This window comes from Mustela putorius, unplaced genomic scaffold (genome assembly GCF_011764305.1).
Source record: "Mustela putorius furo isolate JIRA1106 unplaced genomic scaffold, ASM1176430v1.1 tig00000056_pilon_pilon_pilon, whole genome shotgun sequence".
NCBI classification, from domain to species: Eukaryota; Metazoa; Chordata; class Mammalia; order Carnivora; family Mustelidae; genus Mustela; species Mustela putorius.
This window is the reverse complement of record NW_025421263.1, coordinates 10,590,001-10,603,699: the sequence shown is the minus strand read 5'-3', so window position 1 is coordinate 10,603,699 and position 13,699 is coordinate 10,590,001.

The window sequence follows — 13,699 nt, the reverse complement described above, 5'->3', positions numbered from 1 at the left end:
TCTGAGATCTTTACTGTGAAATTAAACAATGAGGTCCATGAGGGATAGGTCTTTGAAATGAAGAAATCAAAAAGTCTTTGTTTCCTAGTACAGATTTCCAGAAAGTAAGATTCTCATTTATAGAATTTGTGGTTATATCTGTCTACACATTGAATTTATTTGTTTGTTATTTAACTCTTGATATTTTAATCATACTTCATTGATCTGAGGAAGCTTCATGGATCCACACATTTTTCATCCATAATTCGAATAAATTAATGTAAAATAAGTGTAGTACAAATTATTGCATGTATATATATATGTATTTATATATATGTATGTGTATCTATATATATATAAAATAGAAATCTAGGTCAACTCAAGAAAATGCAAAGTATGTGATTTTTATAGAACTTAGAAAGAAAAAAATCATGACTTACAAACATGAAGAAATTATCTCTAAATTTCTAGTTCAATGATGATTTTTTAAACATCTTTTGAATTTTTCTGTTAAAGATGTGTTGCTTGAAACCTTTAGAATTAAAAGCTTTCACAAAAACATGAATCAGATGCCTTCTGTATAGAATTAGAATCTAGCTTTGATAGTCATTTGAATTTGCTTTGAATAGAGGACTTTTTTTCATATTCTCTCTGTGGGTATGAACATAAATATTTTAGCTTTTGAAATTTTGAAACGGGAATACTACAAAGACCAGAGCCTATGTGCAAAACTAAAATGTAGTATATAACCTCACTATGGTGTTTGCACTTCAGATTTCCTTCTCTGCTCATTCTTTCAACTTCATTTACATTCAAAATGTAGTGAAGATGCATGTTATGTTATAGTAACCTTCAAGTCAGTCAAAATTCAATTCAAACTGGAGCCTCAGTGTTTGTTCTACAAATGGGCATTGACCTTCTCTCTGTGTTAATGTGCTATTTTAATATCACCAATGTCCTATAATACACAATTTATAATTTACACATCTGTGAGGGTTTCACACAATCATATATTTAGTTGATCCAAGAAATCTCAGTTCAAATGAATATAGAAAGATAGTCAAACCAGGTAAAGAAATAAGCTGTAAAGGGTCAAATTCTCTCTAAGGAAAAAAAAAAAAATCAGAGAAAATCCAATTTAACAGACAAAAAGAAAATGGTCATGTTTACTTCAAGAGAAATTATCATTCTAATGGGAATACTTCCTTCAAACTGAATAGACAGAATTTACTAGAGTTTAATTTTATTCATAATATAATAAATAGGAATTATAATGTACAATTCTAAATGTAATAAACCTTATTCTGAATTGAGATTAAATAGATTAAATAGAAATAGTGTTTCATTGAAGAAAACCAGTATCTAAGAAGAGACTCTAATATAATTTACTTCTCTGGAAATGGCATATATATATTTTTTTAATTTGGGTATTGGTTGAGACTGCAAAGAGTTTGGAAAGGTGCAGTATTGTGAAATGCCCTATTTTATTCTCAACTAAATGGGTATTAGAGTTCTGGCTAAGCATGGATAGATACGGTCTTTAAAAAACACAGAACAAGGGCGCCTGGGTGGCTCAGTGGGTTAAGGCGCTGCCTTCGGCTCGGGTCATGATCTCGGGGTCCTGGGATCGAGTCCCGCATCGGGCTCTCTGCTCAGGAGGGAGCCTGCTTCCCTCTCTCTCTCACTCTCTCTCTGCCTGCCTCTCTGTCTACTTGCGATCTCTCTCTGTCAAATAAATAAATAAAATATTAAAAAAAAAAAAACACAGAACAAAACAAAACAAGGGGCACCTGGGTGGCTCAGTGGGTTAAGACTCTGTCTTTGGCTCAGGTCAGGATCTCAGGGTCCTGGGATTGAGCCCTACATCGAGCTCTCTGTCAGTGGGGAGCCTGTTTCCCCCTCTTTCTCTGCCTGCCCTTCTGCCTACATGGGATCTCTCTCTTTCTGCCAAATAAATAAAATCTTAAAAAAAAAAAAAGGCATGTAAACAGAGTTAGACTTCTGTGATTATTTATCTGATCAAAAGATATAGGAATGGGGGAGCCTGGGTGGCTCAGTCAGTTAAGTATCTGCCTTCAGCTCAGGTCATCATCTCAAGGTCCTGGAATCAAGTCGCGCATCAGGCTCCCTGCTCAGAGGGGGTTTGGCTTCTCCCCTTACCTCTGCCTGCTGCTCCCCCTGCTTGCTCGCTCTCTCTCTCTCTCTCTCTCTGTGAAATAAATAAATAAATAATCTTAAAAAAGAAAAGATATAGGTATGGTTATACAGGCCTGGAAATATAGAGTAAATCTAGAAATACAGTAAGGAACTGAGCTGGACAAAATCTATTTGGCATGTAATGGAAGAATAACTAAAGTAACTATGTAGAGAAAAATATAACAGAAAATAAGGTAAGTGATATTTATTCAGCAGGTACTATATGCTTGTTTTGTTAATAACCTGATGTACCTTATATCGAATTTTGACAACAAGTCATTAAAAAGGTATTATTATGCCAATTTCAAAGATTAGGAAATTAATGTCTATAGAAATGAAATAGTTAGCTAGAAAGTGCTAACACAGGTATTCACACGTAAGTCTTGCTCCTAAAATCAGGTATTTTCTACTACCTCATACAGTATGATCATAGAATGAAGACAAATAGGACAGTTTTACTAATGAAGACTAAGGATTATAAAAGTAGTATATGGGGTGCCTGGGTGTCTCAGAGGGTTAAACCGCTGTCTTCGGCTCAGGTCATGATCTCAGGGTCCTGGGATCGAGTCCTGCATCGGGCTCTCTGCTTGGCAGGGAGCCTGCTTCCTCCTCTCTCTCTCTCTGCCTGTCTCTCTGCCTACTTGTGATCTCTCTCTGTCAAGTAAATAAATAAAATATTTTTAAAAATAAATAAATAAATAAAAGTAGTATATATGTTCAGTTTTTATTTTTTTTTATTTTTTAAGGTTTTATTTATTTATTTGACAGAGAGAGAAGTAACAAGTAGGCAGAAAGGCAGGCAGAGAGAGGGAAGCAGGTTCCCTGCTGAGCAGAGAGCCTGATGTGGGGCTTGATCCCAGGACCCTAAGATCATGACCTGAGCCAAAGACTGAGGCTTAACCCAGTGAGCTACCCAAATGCCGTGAGTACAGTTTTTAAATAAATTGAGTGTTAAGAATAAATTAAGCTGTCCCATAGAATTTCTTTGGAAATTTCTAGCCATGTTAAGAAATGTTAAGATGCAAAATATTTTTAAGAATTACCCAAATAAATTGATGCTTGATGGCAAGAAAACAAATAAGGTGACTAGAGCTGTGTTATCCATATGATAGCAAATAATCAAATGTGGCTATAGACCCCTTAAAATGTGGCAAGTGAGTCTGAAGATCTGAATTTTAAGTTTTGTTCATTTTAATTAATCTAAGCCTCAGTTTAAAAACTGGTATTCTACTCAGGTATTGGAAAAACTTTACATATATGCTAACTCTGGTATTAAGTTTATTTTTTTCAGTTGAAAATTTGATGGTTTCTGTGAAGGTTATATTTTATATGTCAACTTGTTTAGACTGTATTACCCAGTCTATAAAAATGTTTCCAGACATGGGACGCCTGGGTGGCTCAGTTGGTTGGATGACTGCCTTCGGCTCAGGTCATGATCCCGGAGTCCGGGATCGAGTCCCACATCAGGCTTCCAGCTCCATGGGGAGTCAGCTTTGCTCTCTGACCTTCTCCTCGCTCATGCTCTCTCTCACTGTCTCTCTCTCAAATAAATAAATAAAATCTTAAAAAAAAAAAAAAGTTTCCAGACATTTAAGATTATTTAAAGTTATTTGATCAAACAAAACTCTAGGGGTAACTGTGAAAGTATTTTGTAAATATAGTATCTATAATCTGTTCACTCTTAGGTAGGGGAAATTACCTTCTATAATGTGGAAGAGCTTTATCCAATAAATCTAAACATTTTAAAGGCCAGAATCTAGGTGTTCCAGAGAAGAAGAAATTCGGCCTCAAGACCACAGCATCAACTCTTATTTGAGTTTTCAGCCCACTAGTCTTTCCTAAAGATTTCAGACTTTCTGACTGCTACCATCCAATGACCCAGTTCCTTAAGATACACATTTTAAATATACATTGTTTTATATAAAATGTTTTACTAAAACAGATATTCTGATTAATCTCTTGCGTTCAAAATACATAAAAATTTCTTAATACTTAATGATAAAATGAACACAAATAATAAGGGGCAAAGATCTGAATAAACACTTCATCAAGACAATATACAGAAAACAAGTGTATAAAAGGATACCAAAATATTCTGTCATTAGGGAACTATAGATTAAGTAATAAGATACTTAACATTTATTGAATGACTAAAACCTAGAAAACTGACAATACCAAATGCTGGTGAGGATATGAAACAGCAGAACCTCTCATGCATTGTGGGTGGAAATGCTAACTGGTATACCACTTTTTAAGGGAATTGGACAGTTTTTTCCAAAGCTAAACATGGCATTAACTTGTAATTCAGCATTAGCACACCTAGGTACTTACTTAACTAATTTGAAAACACTTGTCTACACAAAAACCTGAAAATGTATTTATAACAGCTTTATTCCTAACTGCCAAAGCTTGAGTACAACCAAAATATCCCCCAATAGTTAAGTAGATAAACTTTGGTACATCTATTTTAATATAGGTGTAAACCTTAAATGGATTTGCTAAGTGGAAGAAGCCAGTCTATAAATGCAATTGTAATTGCAATTAGATGGAATTCTTGAAAAGGCAAAATTATAGTCAGTAAAATTATCAGTGGTTTCCAGGAGTTTGGAAGGGCAGTAACAAAAGTTTAAATAGGTATAATTTGGGGATTTGGGGGGTCTTGAAACTATTCTGACAGTGTAATGGTGGACCCACAGTATTTTGCATTTTCTAAAATCCATAGACATTTACAGTAGAAAGAGTTGATCTTTATGTAAGTAAATTCTAAAATATCACTTAGGAAATTGAGAGAATCATAGGAAGGAATTCATACTCTGACAAGAGAATCTAATTGAAATGCCAAATTTGGAATTCCAAATACATGGAACACCCTCAGTGAAAGAAGATGGAAGGGCTGACCTTAGTAACTTTAGAAACAAGGGCATCTATAAAATCAAAAGCCCAAATAACTGCATATAAGCACTGTATTTTATTTGCTAAAGTTGGTTCTTCCAGCAATACAGGTTAAGTATTCTGATATTGTTATAAATGTATACTGAAAATGTATAGTTAAATATATAAACAGTTGATGGTGAGAACCTGATTTCTGACCATTGAAGCATGAATTAGTGGGTAAGTAAACACTGAGGGTGCAGTGATCCACGTGGCAATGGAATAAAGTTGGAAAGTATGAATTCATATTCAGTTTAATATAAATATGGTAGTTACATATAGACATTTTTAGATATATATTAACAGAGGTTAATATAGACACATATACTAGTTGATTATGTAAATCAATTAATGTAATAAATTATAATAATAGGAAAAAACCTCAAGAACCTCAAGATACTCTCAATAGACAGAAATATATTTGGCAAAATCCAAATCTTTTCCTGAGGAAATAATCAACAAACTAATAATAGAAGGAAAGTTCATCAACTTAATAAACAACATTTACAAAAACCCTATAGCTAACAACAAATTAATGTGAAAGACTAGATGGTTTCCTCCTAAGATCAGAAACAAGAGACAAATGTCTGATACTTTTCTCCCAAGTATACCAACTCTGTAGTCATATGTCATAATTTATTCCACAGAGACCTTGATCAATTTTCCCTTTCACAAGATATACCACTAGTCTACTACATTGATGACATTATGCTGTTTGAACACAGTGACTGAGAATTAGCCACTGTTTTAGAATTACTGGCAAGACTTTCACATGCCAGATATTGAGAAATAAATCTGAGAAAAACTTAGTGACCTATACCTCAGTAAAATTTCTAGGGGGCCAGTAGTGTGGAACATGTTGAGGTATCGCTCTCTCTCTCTCTCTCTCTTTCTCTTTTTAGAGAGAGAGAGAGAATCTTAAGCAGACTCCATGTGTGAAACCCAATACAAGGCTCAATCTCACAACTCTGAGATCATGACCAAAGTCTTAATCTACTGAGCACCCTTGACATATCTCTTATGACATGAAAGATAAATAGTTGCATTTAACATTTCCTATAACCCAAAAATAGACACAACAACTACTGGGTCTCTCTGAATTTTGAAGGCAATGTGTTCCTCATCTGGATGTGCTATTCTGGCTCATTTACTAAGTCACTAAAAAAGCTCCTACTTTTGAGTAGGTCCCAGACCAAAAGAAGATGTGTAAGAGATCTGGGCTGCTACACAAGCTTCTCTTCTACTTGGGCCATATGATCCACTCAGTCCAATCGTGGAATGTCCTTTTTAATATGCAGATTATGCCAGCTGGGTAGCAATAGCTTGCAGGACAGTGGAAGGTTTCTCTAGAAGGTTGAGTGATCCACTAACAAAATTTTAATTTCCTGTCCCTCTGGCTTTATGTTTTGTGGGTCCAGTAATGTTAATTACAAAGGAAGAGCTCTTGCATCAAGAAACACATTTATTACAAGAACTATAAGTTAAAACTGCCACCCAGCTACTTTGGAATCCACCTGTCTATGCATCAATAGGCAGAGAAAGATATTCCGATATGGCTGACTCTGACCAACAAGGGTAAACTGGGCTGCTTGCTACTCAAGGGGACACTTGGGTAGCTCAGTCATTAAGCATCTACTTTCCGGTCAGGTCATAAGCACAGAGTCCTGGGATTGAGCCTTGTATCAGGTTCCCTGTTCAGTGGAGAGCCTGCTTCTCCCTCTCTCTCTCTCTCTCTCTCTGCCCCTCCCCTCTGCTTATGTTCTTTCTCTCTCTATCTCAAATAAATAAATAATATCTTTTTTTATTTATAAAAAGGAAGGGTATGTCTGATACAGGAGATTTCTTGGGGTTTTTCTTGGAACTGCCATGCTTTGTGACTAAAAGTAATGCAGAAAATGCTTCTAGGGAAGGAGGGAAGATGATAGAAGAGTAGGGGAATCTGAATTTCATCTGGTCTTTTGAATTCAACTAAATATGTATCAAGTCATTCTGAACACCTGTGAATTCAACCTGAAATGTAAGAAAAGAATTGCCAGAATTCTACAAATAGAAAAGGGACCACATTTTGCAAGGTAGGAAATGCAGAGAAATGAATTTAAGGGAATATATAGGAAGATAAAAGAGTGGGGGAAGGAGCCTTCATAAGCTGGCTCTTAGAAAGTGATACGGGCACCGGGGTGGCTCAGTGCGTTAAAGCTTCTGTCCTCGGATCCGGTCGTGATCCCAGGGTCCTGGGATTGAGCTCCACATCGGGCTCTCTGCTCAGCAGGGAGCCTGCTTCCTCCTCTCTCTCTCTGCCTGCCTCTCAGCCTACTTGTGATCTCTATCTGTCAAATAAGTAAATAAAATCTTAAAAAAAAAAAAAGGTGATACAACAGCAGAGTGCAAAATTGGAACTTTTAGAAGTCTGCTCCCATGAGAGATGTTTCTACCTGAAAGATGTTCAGGCGGCAAAGCAAGGCAGACTTGTAGGTGAGACAGTGTGGTCTCAGGATTCCTGGAGTCACAGAAAGAATGGGGGTGCCTAGGTTGGCAGAGTTGCCAAGCAGTGAAGTGGGGAAGCCAACTATAATCAGCAAGACTGGGAGAGGGCTCTCAGCTCAGTTTGCCATAAAGTGAGAACCAGGGCACTATTAGGCAATTGCACTCAGAGAAACTCCTATATATCCCCTCAGATTCACTTCTCTGCACTTCCTACCCTGTAAGCAGCAGAAATGTGGGGACACCCCTCCTTTTCCTGGGAGGAATTGTGTGAGTACTTACATGATCCTGGTGACAGACCCCTTGGCAGGGGCCCTGCAAGGGGAAAAACCACAGCAACCCCTCCCTCCCCTGAGAGGATTGGTGCAGGAGTGCACCGCAGGAGACTGTAGAGTTTGGTGCACTTAAAGGGACTGAGTTCCCTGAGGGTTGACTGAAGAGTGGGGGCTGTGATCTTTCAGCTCCAGGGCTGGAGATGGGTTGCAACAAGTTTTTATTCTTTCTTTCTTTCTTTCTTTTCTTTCTTTCTTTCTTTTTCTTTCTTTCTTTCTTTCTTTCTTTTGTTTTACAACCTTTAAAGCAGCACAGAAAGTATTCAGGGAACGAAAGTCACATAGAATAACCTGAAGCAGCTTACACTGAACCTGACCCCCTGGCAAGGGGCAGTGCAACCCTGTGCAAGCAAAGACACCTGAGAATCAGTGCAACAGGCCCTTCCCCAAGAAGACTAGAAGGAACATCAGCCAAATAGCAAGTTTATGGATCACTCAGAAGTGAAAAAAATCCCATCCCAGGGCAAAATAGTGTATAGAATTTGAGTTTTTTGTTTTTGCTTTTTTTTTTTTTCTCATGAATCTTTAGTCTTTCAGTTTAATATTTTCTTTTTTCTATTTCCTTTTCAACTAGTTTCTCATTTTATCAACACTTTGTTTTCAAGTCTTTTTTTTTTTAATTTTCAGATTTACCTTTATATTTTATACATATATTCTTTATATTTGCCTTCTTTCACTGTATTCAATTTCATATGTATATATATATATATTAACCTGGAAATATGTAAAGTTTCTCTTTCTTTATAATTTTGGGATTTACTGTCTTCGAACAGACCAAAATACACCCAGGACAAAGTGGGTCACCCTGTTTTGTCCACCTAAGAGATAATATTCTCTCTTTTTTTTCTTTTTTCCTTTTTGGTTCCTGACCACTACAGATTTGTCTAGTGTATATTTCGTTGGGGCCTGTTTTGTCCACCTAGGAGATTACATTCTCTTGTTTTTCCTTTTTTCTTTTTTGGTTCCTGACCACTTCAGATTTGTCTAGTGTGTATTTCATTGGGGCCATGTTTGACATTTTTGATTTTGTCTTTTCATTCATCTCTTTTTTGTTGGACAAATGACTAGAAGGAGAAAGTCACAGAAAAAGAAAGAACTAGAGGTAATACTTTCTTCCATAGATCTAATTGATATGTATATAAATAAATGTCAGAAATTGAATTGAGAACAAGGATTATAAAGTTACCACCTAGGCTTAAGAAAAGCAAAAAAGACACTACAGAATGCCTTAGAGCAGAAGAAAAATAGAAAGTATTTTGAAGCAAATCATAGCTGAGAACTTCCCTAATCTGGGGAAGGAAACAGGCATTCAAGTCCTGGAGACACAGAGAACCCCCCTCAAAATTAATAAAAATTGGTCAACACTCTGATATATAATAGTGAAGCTTGCAAATTTCAGAGATAGAGAGAAAATCCTGAAAGCAACTCGAGACAAGAGGTCCTTAACCTACAGAGGCAGAAACATAAGACTGGAAGAGACCTATCCGCAGAGACCTGGTAGGCCAGAAAGGGCTGGAAAGATATAGTCAGCGTATAAATGCAAAAAAAAAAAAAAAAAAAAAAAAAAAAATTTAGCCAAGAATACCTTGTGCAGCCAAGTTATCATTTAGGATAGAAGGAAAGAAAAAGAGCTTCCAAGACAACCAGAATCTAAAAGATTTGTGATCACTAAACCAACCCTACAAGAAATATTAAAAGGGAACCTGTAAGAGAAGAGAGAGCCCAAAAATAACATGAGAAAGGAGCAGAAACAATATACAGAAACAGAAAACAGAGACTTTACAGCTAATATGACACTAAATTCATATCTTTCAATAGTTACTCTGAATGAAAATGGGTTAAATGTTCCAATCAAAAGACACAGGTCAACAGATTGGATAAAAAAGAAAGACCCATCCATATGCTATCTACAAGAGATTCATTTTAAAGCCCAAATCCCCTGTAGGTTGAAAGTGAGGAGGTGGGAAAGCATTTATCAATCTAATGGACATTAAAAGACAACTGGGGTAGATGTCATTATATCAGACAAATTAGATTTTAAACAAAAGACTGTAGAAAGGGATGAAAAGGGACATTATATCATATATAAAATGTCTATCCAACAAGAAAATGTAATAATTATAAATATTTATGTTCCTAACTTGAAAGCAACTAATTATGTAAACCAATGAATAACAAAATTAAAGAAACACATTGATCTTAATGCTAGAATAGTAGGGAACTTTACACCCCACTCACAGCAATGGACAGATCATCTAAGCAGATAATTAGCAGGAAATAAGGCCTTTGAATGACACATTGAACAAGATGGACTTCACAGATATGCAGAGCATTCCATCTTAAAGCAACAGAATACATATTCTTCTCAAGGTCCCATGGGACATTCTCCAGAATAAATCATATACAGGGTCACAAATCAGGTCTCAACGGGTACCAAAAGATTGTGATTATTCCCTGTATACTTTTGGACCACAATGCTTTGAAACTTGAGTTAAATCACAATAGGATATTTGGAAGAAACTCAAATACTTGGAGGTTACAGAGCATCCTATTAAAGAATGAATTGGTCAACCAGGAAATTAAAGAATTAAAGAAGATTTTTTTTTTAAATCATGGAAACAAATGAAAATGAAACACAACTTTTCAGAACCTTTGGAGTGCAGCAAAGGCGGTCATTAGAGGGAAGTACATAGCAATACAAGTCTTTCTCAAGAAACAAAAAATTCTCAGATACACAACCTTACCTGCACCTAAAGGAGCTGGAGCAAAAACAGCAAATAAAGCCTCATCCGGGCAGAAGATGAGACATAATAAGGATTAGAGCAGAAGTCAACAAAATAGAAACCAAAGGAACAGTATTCATCAACAAAACTAGGAGCTGATTCACTGAAATAATTAATAAGATTGATAAGGCATTGGCCAGACTTATCACAAAGAAAAGAGAAAGGACCCAGATTAATAAAGTTATGAATGAAAGAGGAGCAATCTCAAGCAACACCAAATAAATACAAACAACTTTAAAAACATGTTATGAGCAGCTACCTGTCAGCAATTAGGCAATCTGGAAGAAATAGATGCTTTCCTAGAAACTTGTGAACTTCCAGAACTGAACGAGGAAGAAATGGAAAACCTGAAAAGACCCATAATTAGCAAGGAAATTGAAGCAGTCATCAAAAATCTCCCAACAAACAGGAGCCCAGGCGGGGCTGGATGGCTTCCCAAGGGAATTCTATCAAACACTTAAAGAAGAACAAATATATTTTCTTCTGAAACTGTTTAGAAAAATAGAAATAGAAGGAAAACTTACAAACTTGTTCTATGAAGCCAGCATTCCCTTGATCCCAAAATCAAAGACCCCGCTAAAAAACAGAATTCCAGACCAATATCCATGATGAACATGGATGCCAGAATCTCATCAAGATACTAACCAATAAGATCCAACAGTATATTAAAATGGTTATTTACAACAACCAAGTAGGATTTATTCCTGGGCTGCAAGTTTGAGTCAACATCCCCAAATCAATCAATGTGATATACTAAATTAATAAAATAAAGGATAAGAGCCATATGACCCTCTCAATTGATGCAGAAAAAGAAAAAAAATGAAAATATGCAGCATCCTTTCTTGATTAAAGCTCTCCACAGTGTAGGGATAGAAGGAACATACTTTAATATCATAAAAGCCATCTATAAAAAGCTTGCAGCAAATATCATTCTGAATGGGGAAAAACAGATCTTTTCCCCTAAGGTCAGGAAAATGACAGGGATGCCCACTCTCACCACTGTTGTTCAAAATCTTACTAGAAGTCTAGCCTCAGCAGCTAGACAACAGAAAGAAATAAAAGGCTTTCAAATTGTCCAAGAAGAAAGAAAACTCTCACTCTTTGCAGATGGAGTCAAAAGACTCCAACCCCAAATTGCTAGAACTCATACAATTCAGCAACATGACAAGATACAAAACCAATGCACAGAAATCAGTTGCATCTCTATATGCTAACAATGAGACAGAAGAAAGAGATATTAAGGAATTGATTCCATTTATAATTCCACCATAAACCATATAAGACCTATGAATAAACCTAACCAAAGTAAAAAAATCTATACTTTAAAAATTATAAAACACTTATGAAAGAAATTAAGGAAGACAGAAACAAATGAAAAAAAATCCATATTCATGGATTGAAAGAATAAAAATCATTAAAATGTCTATGCTATTCAGAGAAATCTACACATTCAAAGCAATCCCTATCAAAATACCACTGAATTTTTTCACAGACCTGGAACAAATAATCCTAAAATTTGTATATAACCAGAAAAGACACTGAATAGCTAGAGGAATGTTGAAAAAGAAAAGCTAAGCTTTAGCATCACAATCCTGGACTTCAAGTTCTATTTTAAAAGCTGTAATCAAGACAGTCTGGTACTGGCACAAAAACAGACCCACAGATCAATCAAATGGAATAGAGAACTCAGAAATGAACCCTCAACTGTATGGTCAACTATTCTTCAACAAAGAATAGCCAATAGAAAAGACAGTCTTTTCCACAAATTGTGTTGGGAAAATTGGACAGCCACATGTCAAAGAATGAAACTGGAACATCTTCACAAAGATAAGCTCATACACAAAGATAAGCTCAAAATGGATTAAACACCTAAATGTGAGATAGGAATCCATCAAAATCCTAAAAGAGAAAACAGAGAGCAACCTCTTTGGCCTCAGTTGCTGGAACTTCTTGCTCGACACATCTCTAAAGACAAGGGAAACAGAAGCAAAAATAAGCTATTGGGACTTGTTCAAGATAAAAAATCTTCTGCACAGCAAACAGTCAACAAAAGTAAAAGACAATCTATGGAATGGGAGAAGATATTTGCAAATGACATACCAGAAAAAGGGCTAGTATTAAAGATCTATGAAGAATTTATCAAACCCAACACCCAAAAAATCCAGTCAAGAAATGGGCAGAAGACATGAACAGACATTTTTCCAAATACTACATACAAATGACCAACAGATACATGAGAAAATGCTCTACATCACTCGACATCATGGAAATACAAATCAAAACTACAATAAGATTCCACCTCACACGTCAGAATGGCTAAAATTAACAAGTCATGAAACAACAGATGTTGGAAAGGATGCAGATAAAGGGGAAACCCCCTTCCCCCCCACACACTGTTGGTGGGAATGCAAACTGGTACAACCATTCTGGAAAGCATTTTTGGAGTTTCCTCAAGAAATTTAAAATAGAGTTTCCCTAGGACCCAGAATTGTACTACTAAGTATTTGCCTCAAAGACACAAGTGTAATGATCTGAAGGGGTTACCTGCATCTCAATAATTATAGTAGCAATGTCCACAATAACTAAACTGGAAAGAGTCAAGAAGTCCATCGATAGGGTATTGATAAAGAAGATGTGTGGTATATATACACTGGAATTTTACTCAGCCATAAAAAAGGATGAATACTTACCACTTACATTGATGTGGATGGAACTGGAGGGTATTATGCTGAGCTAAATCCATCAATCAGAGAAAGACAATTATCACGTGATTTCATTTATATGTGGAATATAAGAAAAAGCACAGAGGATCTTAGGGGAAGTGAAGGAAAACTGAATGGGGATCATCAGAGAGAAACACAAATGATGAGAGACTCTTAACTATAGAAAAAAGACTGAGGGTTGCTGGAGGGGAGGTTGGTGGGAGTGATGAGCATTAAGGAGGGCGCATGGTGTAATGAGCACTGGGTGTCATATGTAACTGATTATTGAATTCTA